The sequence below is a fragment of the Neophocaena asiaeorientalis genome, unplaced genomic scaffold, assembly GCF_003031525.2.
Source record: "Neophocaena asiaeorientalis asiaeorientalis breed wild unplaced genomic scaffold, Neophocaena_asiaeorientalis_V1.1 scaffold194, whole genome shotgun sequence".
NCBI classification, from domain to species: Eukaryota; Metazoa; Chordata; class Mammalia; order Artiodactyla; family Phocoenidae; genus Neophocaena; species Neophocaena asiaeorientalis.
In genome coordinates this window covers 1,210,187-1,220,205 of record NW_020172638.1, presented here as the reverse complement: position 1 = coordinate 1,220,205, position 10,019 = coordinate 1,210,187, and positions in this window count along the sequence as shown.

Genomic DNA, 10,019 nt, shown 5'->3' with positions numbered 1-10,019 from the left:
GTTGGAGCTTTGGCAATGCAGAGAAAGAGGAACTAATTCAGTCCTACAGGAGGTGGTGACATTTACATTGATGGCTGGGAGAGGCAGATACCCTGTCGTAAGTGGGGGGCGGGGAGACAGGGGTGGGGAAGGGAGAAGGGAGAGTGCGGCAGCACAAGGCAGTAGCATGGATGAAGGCTTGAGAGTGAGAAATAGTATGTCCCATAACTGGACCTGAAAGATGATCAGGAGAATAGAGTGAGAAGAATGCAGTGAAGGAGGTGGAGAGGTTGCAAGAGAACAAGGTGGAAAATAAGAAAAAATAAGATTGTGAGGGGTTTTGGACTTGACCCTAAGGTCAAGGAAAAGTAGAATTGATTGTTATTCCCAATTCTTCACTCCGTTCATGTTACAGAAGTGATCATGCCCTCACAACGGGCAGAGTGTACGTCCCTGCCTTTGGGTTTAGCAATGTGACTTGCTTTGGCCAAAGGAAAGTTAACAGAGAAGGCCAGAGGAAGCTTGAAGGAGCTCACCTGGTTTGACTCCCCCTCATGTGCCCCTGCCATCAGCTATGAAAAGGATATGCTTTGGGTAGGTGCTGCCCCTTCAGCCTGAGCCCTAGGATGACAGACACTTCATGAGCTAGAACTAAACCCAGCCAGAAGCCTGAGATCCTACCCAGCTGAACCCAGCCTTGGTGAGCTGAACTGCCACTAACCCACGGACCCGAGAGCATGAAAATAATATCTCTTTTGGTAAGCCACTGAGATTTGGGATTGTTATATGGCAAAAACTGACTAAAATACAAAACCATGGCAAAATTTTCCAGAGGGGAGTGACATGGTCATCGTTATAATTTAGAACACTCCCTGGCTCCATTATGGAGAACAGACTAAAGGAGAGAGGACCAGTTGGAAGCAGTGTAGAGACCATTTGGGACGTGGTTTTGTTAATCGAGAGAGAAATGATGGTGGCCTTGCCTAGGGTGTCAGTGGGAGGGGACAGAGAGAAGTGCTAATACCTGTTTAGTATTCCTTTTGTGCAGTATTCTTGTTTTGTGGGGCTTTCTCTTTCTAACATAAAACCTATTTTCCTCTAAGACCAAGATAAGCACAATCTCTCTAATACATTAGAGCTCAACAGCCTATTTAGCAGTCGAGCTTCATTTGTTCATTCGGGTATTCATTCTACTGCCATTTGTTGAATGCCTGCCGTGTGAATAATAAGATATGACATCCCTGCCATCCCAGCACCCACAGTTCAGGAAGCAGAGACAGACACGTAAACAAATAATTGCAATAATAAGTTGGAAGTACTACAATAAAAGTGAGAATAAAACCTACAGGAACATAGAGGAGAGTACGATCCTTTACTTTATTAATGTTCCTGGAGACATTTATATTCATTCGTGTGGGCGGGGGGTTTTGTCTGTTTTATTCACTAAAATATCTCAGGTACCTAAAAGAAAATGCCTAGCACCCATGATTAGTAGATGGTTAATAAATATTTGGTTTTTGTGTTTAGTTTCCTAGACTTTGGCTCAGATTCACCCTCTGTCTCTCTCCGGTCTGGACTACCTCAGATAGCATTCCCCGGGGAACCGAGTTGATGGTCAATAGTTGTGAGTAGCAAAGAGAGTGTCGGAGGAAAACTGAGAAGACATCGCACTGGGCCACCAGGAGGCTGCTGTTGACTTTTGAGGGCAGAGTTTTGATAGAGTGCTAGGGTAGGAGACCACACTGTAAGAGCAAGTGTCCTCATCCTGCTTTTTTGGTTTTAAGTTCTCCATCAGTGGGGATTAGCATACTCGCCATATGCACTGTAGATGTGGGAAGGAAGGTACACAGCTAAGAAGGGCTAGAAGGATGGCTACTACCTTAATGGCATTTACCTTAACGAATTCACCCTGGTCTATGTCTGGCCCTCAGTTGTTACTGTCTATGAGCTTTCTCTCAGAGATCCTGATTCATGCTAACCACAAGGGACTAAATATTATGCACTAATACCCTTCATGATTAATTTTTATTGAGAAATATGACAATTGTGTGGACTTTTTTTATTCTTAGCTGTCTGACCAGTATACTTTTTCCTTTAAACAAGCTATATGGGTTGTCTGTTTGTCAGAAGGTGGCTTGAGGTATATGGAATTAGAGCAAAGAAAGAGGGTTTAAATGTTAAAATACAATCAGGTTTTTCTTAACCTGACTTAGTTTCATGGTTTGAAGTGTCAGACATTTTGGGGGGTATTTATTGAGACTCCCAGAACCTAAGGTGTACTAACGAGTACACAGGCTACAGCTGGCCCTAAAGCACTGTCGGCTACCCATCCTGAACACTGCTATCCAGAAAGAGCTAGGACTTAGTTTAGTGCACTTCATTCAGTAGGTTTTAGAGAATGTCTCCCCAGGACAGTGCATAGAAAGGCACTGCCCATGTCTACCTAGCTCACCCTGTTGTTTTCTAGGCTCCATTGCTGGCCACCCTTGTTTCTGATTCACTCTTGGGTCTCCATGAAGCCTCTGTAGGGAATTCACTACATCAAGGCCATGGGACCTTCCCACGTGGAATGTTTTAATACAGCAGGGTAGAATAGGCAAATACAATTTGTTAAGAAAGAAAAACAAACAAACAAAAAAACAGCAAGTGAAGTAGTGCTAAATAAATAAAATTTGGCTGGCTCTTCTTATAAAGCTGGTCGTAGTACTACAATAATGGCACACTGATTTTAATTGGGGGTTACACCTCCATGACAAGGGATTAGGGAAAATTTCACAAGTATTTGTTTGAACAATCTTTGGTCTTCCAATGAACCACAAAGTAAGAAATCATTCTGTCAGTGGTGTATTCACCTTTACATCTCCCCCAACTAACCCCTAATTAAGCAGTTTCAAGATAAAATTACATGGCACTGAATAAAATGTAAGCACAAGCTTACATTTTAAGCTTATCACAATAAGCTTTGACTCTTGTCAAAATCAAGGCAAACAATATCACTATAGATCACTCTTTTTGTCGAAAATCAGCCTAACCCAGGCACTTACTGCTCTACAGGTTATTGGAACAGAGTAGCTGTTTTCTTTTCTTCCCCCCCACCCCCGCTGCGTTGGGTCTTTGCTGATGTGTGCGGGCTTTCTCTCTGGTTGCGGCAAGTGGGGGCTACTCTTCATTGCGGTGTGCGGGCTTCTCACTGTGGTGGCTTCTCTTGTTGTGGAGCACAGGTTCCAGGCGCCTGGGCTTCAGTAGTTGCAGCATACGGGCCCTAGAGTGCGGGCACTTCATTAGTTGTGGCTCACGGGCTCTAGAGCGCAGGCTCAGTAGTTGTGGCACACGGGCTTAGTTGCTACACGGCATGTGGGATCTTCCTGGACCAGGGATTGAACCTGTGTCCCCTGCATTGGCAGGCGGATTCTTAACCACTGTGCCACCAGGGAAGTCCCCAGAGTAGCCATTTTCAATGGATGGTTACATCAGAATCAACTGGTAGAGGGAGAACAGCTATCTCTTACAACTTTTAACACCCTAACCAGAAAAGGAAGTCCTTTCATATTTGTTTAAATCCCTTGGTTTGTTAGTGTTGCTACTAAAATTGGTACATGGTTTCCAGTTTGTCGTTTTTCTTTTAAGATATCTATCTTCTTCAGATATCTGGTTATTTTGGCCTATGAACGTACATTCCCTTAGAGGTACTTGCTACTTGGCTTGGTAATATCTACAGGTAATGACTGAAGGCCAGGCCCTAATCTGGGTCAGCTCCAAAGTTCAAGGGAAGTAGCAAAAAAAAAGTACTCCCTATAAGCGAATCCTCAAGGAAGGCACTAAATATATTATGTGCTGGGGACAGGATGGTGAAATAGAGTCAGTCGCCTGTTGACTCTCGTCCCACCAAACAAATTCTTGGGTTAGAGGTACACCTTTGAACCCACTTGGAGAAGGCAGCCTCCATCAGCTATGAGGGTCTGCAGGGAGTGCACCCTGCCCTCAGCCACTCCGCACCCCAGAAGTGCCTCGGCTCTACTTAAATCACTCCCCTGACCCCACTGCAACCACAGCTTCAGGGTATATGCCCAGTAGTGGGATTGCTAGGTCGTATGGTAGTTCTATTTGTAGTTTTTTTAAGGAACCTCCATACTGTTCTCCATAGTGGCTGTATCAATTTACATTCCCACCTGCCAGGAGCCCTGAAAGTGTCCCAGCCTGGAACCATCTCATATACTAATTTCTCAGCTGGGGGTGGGGGCTGCCAGACCACACAACTAGTGTAAATACAGAAAGAAAACCACCTGAGGAAAGGTGGTGATTATTAGTTCCTATGGAGCTTCTACATGTGTGGGGTTTTTTTTATACATATATGTGTATTTTTTTTTCCTCCACTCAAAACTCAGACAAGGGCAGACAAGCTTCTTTGTTTTCTGCCTCAGCTGATGGATGGCTTTGCTTTCTACTCCACTGTAGCCTAATCAGGGTCCCAAGTCTGTACAAGGTTTTTAGTTCCAATTCCCCATCTTGTCTGTGCCCAGAGCCTTTCCTCTGTACCCCAAAAGCTGTTAAAACCCAAACCCAAAGTTACGAGTACTTGGTTACAAAGATGGGCGTACCCTCTTCCTCTTCCAGGAAAAATGAAGTGTCAGCAGCCACTCACCATGGGCAACTGTAGGTCTGGCTCTGATTTTGGCCCTTCAGTTTTTCCCTTACTATCCTAACTATGCATTTAAAAGGATGCTTGCCTTATTTTATCTGCCACTTCTAGGTGGATAAAAGGGATAAAAAAGGATAAAAGGAGCAGAAAGGCTTGCAGATTATCCAAACTGCCACATGGCCGAAATGCAGGCGGTGTCGAAGCTGAGGGAGCCTGTAAACATGGGCGTGTCCACACTCTATCCTCAGAGAGTCCCAGCCTTGCATCAGGCCAGGGGCCAGGGTCAGGGGTACTTTGAAGACACACCCCCACACCAAGCAATTCTGGTGTGTGAACCAGCTTAAGAACCACTGGAACACAAAATCACAAGCTTGGATAATCATATCATGTGAGGAGACTGTTTATATTTTGCAGGAAAACATGCTTTGCCTATTTTTCAAAAGAAATGAAAAATTTATTGACATCTACAAAGATAAAATGCTTTTGCTACAGAGGATTGCCTTTGGGTGGTTAGTTCTTTTTACAGCCAATTGGATGCAGAAGACCCTGTTGGAATTATGTATCATTATATAGTGTACAATTCCATTTTCTAAAAGGGTAAGAAAAAATAGATGTTTACCTCATATTTCCTGCTTGAAAACTCCTTGGCCAAAATTTTGCTGGGCTCTGAGAACATTTTAAAACTTTTATAGCATTTGCTTTGCCCTGTCAATATGCTGAAAACCAGTATCAGAGATTTTGACCTTTGGCAGTGTTTTAGCTGAATGAATAATAATTCAGCAATTTTTAATTGTGTCACAGATAAGATAACTAATTAGATGAAAATTTTCAAATGCCAAGTACAACTGCTCTCTAATTTGCCATTCTTACCAAAACCCATTAAATCTGAATAGATATAATGTCCACTGTGAATATTGTACAGAATATTGTACAGAATTTGTACAGAAGGTACAAATGAAATTTTTCAAGTCACCTATCAGAATTATTTTGACACAATTTATGCTTTATGTAAAAGTAATAAAAATCTAAATTTAAAAATTAGCTTTCTGTAAATTTTATTAGTTATCAAAAAATATTAGAAAATAAATGCAGAATTTTCTTCTCAGTTATTTTATGTTGACAATCCTCATTATCATATCTAAGCAATGTGTTCTTGCCCCAAATTGAAGCAATCAGAAATCTATATTCCTTATACTATGTGTTTTATATATGATATCTCATTTATTCCCTGCAAGAACCCCCTGCTCATATTATCCACATTTTACAAATGAGAAATGAATTTGCAAGACCGCACAACTAATAGGTAGCAGAGTTGCAATTTGAACCCAGGCCATTGAACTCTAGAGCCTATATGCTTAACAACAAAACTGCATGGCTCTTAAATTTAAAACCTAAAAAACAAAAACACACAAGCAAGAAACCTACTTAAGGAACATTCTAGGATCACAGTGTTTAACATCAAGTTTTGTAGGCTCGATCCCTCCAAATATATCCCAAATCCAATTACCTCTCACTGCCTTCACTGCTTCTCACTGGGACATTGCAGTAAGGGACCTCAGTGGCCTTCATGGCACAGTGTTGGTCTTGGGATCAGGAGTATAGACATCACCTGGAAACTGGTTAGAAATGCAGATTCTCTGCCCTCCAAGTCCCAGACCTGCTGACTCAGAAAGTCTGGGGGTGGGACTGGCGAGCTGTGTTTTAACAAGTCCTCCAGTAGAGTTTGATGCACCCTCAAGTTTAACAACTGGCTTAACAGAATGATGCATTCGTCCAGTCTTCTGACAGCTTTGCCTACTTCAGACGGTCTCTACTGAACGATCCATCTTCTAAGAGAGAGAGTGTTCTATCTTTATGGAGTAAAGTTTCACCTTCAAGAACACAGTGATCTTCTTGAATTCTTCTCAGATATGTTCTTCCTGCAACAGCTGAACTGGATCTGCACAAATCCAAAACCTCAGGCCTCTGACCCTGATAATTTCCAAGGCTTCATGTACCCAGTCTATGCATAGAATCTTTTATGCTGAAGCAGAGTTTAACAACAAAAATAATTTTAAAGGATTTCTGATGTCTGCTTGTGCCCCTCAAAGAATGTTAAAGGTGACTAAGATTAAAGGACTGAAAATATCAAGTCCGTACATGTCAATAATATACAATAAATTAGAGGGAAACATTTTTTTAATTTTAAAAATATCAAGTCTAGACAAGGACAGGGAGCAGCCAGAACTCTCTTGCATTGCTGGTGGAAATGTACATTAGTACATCTGCTTTGAAAAACTGTTTGGCAACAAATACTAAAGATGGAGATATGTCCACTCTAGGATCCAGTAATTCCACACCTGGACATATACCCAACACAAATGAGTGATTACGTCCACCATCACATATATACAAGAATGTTCATAGCATTGTTATTCGTAATAGCCAAAGACTGGAGACACCCAAATGTTCATCAAGTATATAGTCCAGAGAAATAATTTGTGAAATACTTCACAATGGTAAAAAAATAATAACCTGTTTTGCTACCTACAACAATATTGATCAGTCTTACAGACGTAATGTTGAGTGAAAGAAGGCAGACACAAAAGAGTACCTACCATATGATTCCATTCTTATGAAGTTAAGTAAACAGACAAAAACTAATCTATGGTGAGAGAAAGCAGAAGAGTGATCACTTCCTGAGTGCTGGATTGGGAAGGGGATGAGGAAGAGCTGTGGGGCGCTGGTATGTTCTGTATCTTCATCTGGGTGGTGGTTACACAGGTGTAGACATATGTAAAAATTCATCAAGCTCAATCCTTAAGATTTGTACGCATGACTGTATATGAGTAACATCTCAAAATAAAAGAAAAATGTGAAATCAGCGAAGATTATGAAAGTGGATCCAGATTATAACTGACAGCAACAGCCCTAGAGTCAGCTTTCCTCTCCTCCCCGATTCCCTCACACACATACTTGCTACAGTCTCTCTGACTGACCAAATCCCCAACCTCTCTCTGACATCCAGCCCTTAGTTTGTCCTTTATCTCTCCCTTCTTTTAACCTTAACTCCAGGTTTGACTTGGCTTTCCACTAAATCCTTTTCTCTTGTCGGTCTCTCAGGACCATCCCTTTCTGAGTCCATCTCGTTCTCCCAATTCCGCATCCTGAAAAATCTCAAATAGGACAGCAAGGACAAAATTCTCTTTACTAGATAGTTACAGGGAGAGAAGTAGAGAATGCTCAGCCAGTAATGTATCTTTTCCTCTCTCACACCCTCAGTTATGAAGTTAATTGAACTTTCCTAGGGCAGAAATACCACTGAGTAATTATTTCTTTTGAATGATAGTGGGCACCAGTACAAACAACTGGCTTCTCACGTAAAAGGCAGTAAACTTTGGTCTTGCTCTTCTTAGCAGTATCTACTAGCCTATACTAGGAATTCCATGCTGCGTGTTTGTGTTTGTTTGTTTGTTTTTTTGTTTTGCTGGAGACTGTAAAAGTAAAGTTGGGAATTAGCATGGCTTCTGGAGAATAGTAGAAAAGCCGAGTTGTAGTTTCCTAAAATATGAATATTGGCAGCACATGTCAACTTTGAAAGGAACTGGTCATAGGCACAGAGTACAGAGGTAATCAATAGCACTTCCCTGGTGTAAGTTCCCAATGTTAAATTTATAGTCATAGACCATTTTTTTCTCCCCCTGGTATCTGAGAATATCTGGGGTTTGGCACATATATTCTCAAAGGTCTGTAGTAACTTATCCTTTTAGAACAGGCCCACAGGAGGTAACCAGGAGCAGGGGGCGGGGGGGGAGTAGGGAATTATTATTTAATGGGTTCAGAGTTTCTGTTTCCGATGATGGAAAATTTCTGGAAATAGACAGTGGTGATGGTTACATACCATTGTGAATGTACTTAATGCCACTGAACTGTACACGTTAAAATGGTTATTTTTTAATAATATTTATTTATTTGGCTGTGCCGGGTCTTAGTTGCAGCACGCGGGATCTTCATTGTGGCATGTGGGATCTTTAGTTGCAGCATGCGGGATCTTTTTATGTTATGTATATTTTACCACCATTTTTTTAAAAAACTGGTCCATAGGGACTTCCATTTCCAGCGATATAGCATATTAGCCATCCTGAAAAAACCTTCCTGGGACAAAAATACATAAAGCATTGGATAAAGTACTGTAAATATTTCATAAATGCGTAGTAGAGGTAGTGGAAAGTAAGGGAAATCCTCAGAGGTTTTTGTTTTCTTTTTTTTAAAGGCAAGATGAAAAAACATAAATCCAGAGAGGTGAGATCTAAAGCTGGTGTCTGCCCTGCTGTCATCTGCTGACCTTAGCTATATGAGTGGGCCTTCAGTAGGGGCAGAAGATAAAGCTCAGAGACTTGGAAACTGGACCCTTGGTGAATGAACTAGAACAGACCAACCACTCCCAGAATGTGACCTTAATGAAACTTGCCTCTCTTGGCCTTGGCTATAAATAGAGGAGAAAAAAAGTCTCCCATGTAGTTTTCTGATTACAAACTGGACTCTAGTAGGTTTGAAGCCCATACATCTTGGTCATTCCTATTGCTCCCAGATTAGGCTTCTTTTCTACCACCTTTTTCAAAATTTGAAAAATTATCATAGATCAATTTTTGGGGTAGAACACACCCAATTCATTCACCTGTTCTTCATATGATATATTTTTCAGACCTCTTATCCCCCTAACAGTATCCCTTTGGGTATTTTCTAGCTTGTTCCAGTATCTCCTTAAGGAGATAGTCATATGGAAAATAGTAACAGATTTAGCTCAACCGACAGACTAGAATGGAACTATTACCACTCATGATTGACGTTTTGGTTATCTACCACTGAATAACAAATTAGCCTAAAACTTAGTGGCTTGAAATGACAACAGTTATCATCTCACTATTTCTGTGGGGCAGGAATTTGGTTGTGGCTTAGCTGGGTCCTCTGGCTCAGGGTCTCTCACAAAGTAGCAGTCAAGTTGTTGGCTGGGGCAGCAGTCATTCTCAAGGCTCAACCAGGGAAGGATCTGCTTCAAAGCTCACTCTTGTGGTTTTGCATAGGATTTAGTTTCTTGAGGCTGTTGGTCTGGGGGCCTCAGTTCCTTGCTGTCTGTTGGCTGGAGGCCACCCTCAGTTCCTTGCCATGTGGGCCTTTCATCAGAGCAGCTCACAGCATAGTAATTTGCTTCATCAGAGTGAGAAAGTGAGGAGAGCCAGAGAGAGAGAAAGGAAGACAGAAGTCACAGTCTTTTATAACCTAATCATGGAAGTGACATTCCATCATTTTTACCATATTCAGTTTGTTAGAAGCATGTCACTAGGTCCAGCCCACACACAAAGGGAGGGGATTACACAAGGCGTGATTACCAAGAGGCAGTGACCATTGGAAGCCATTTCAG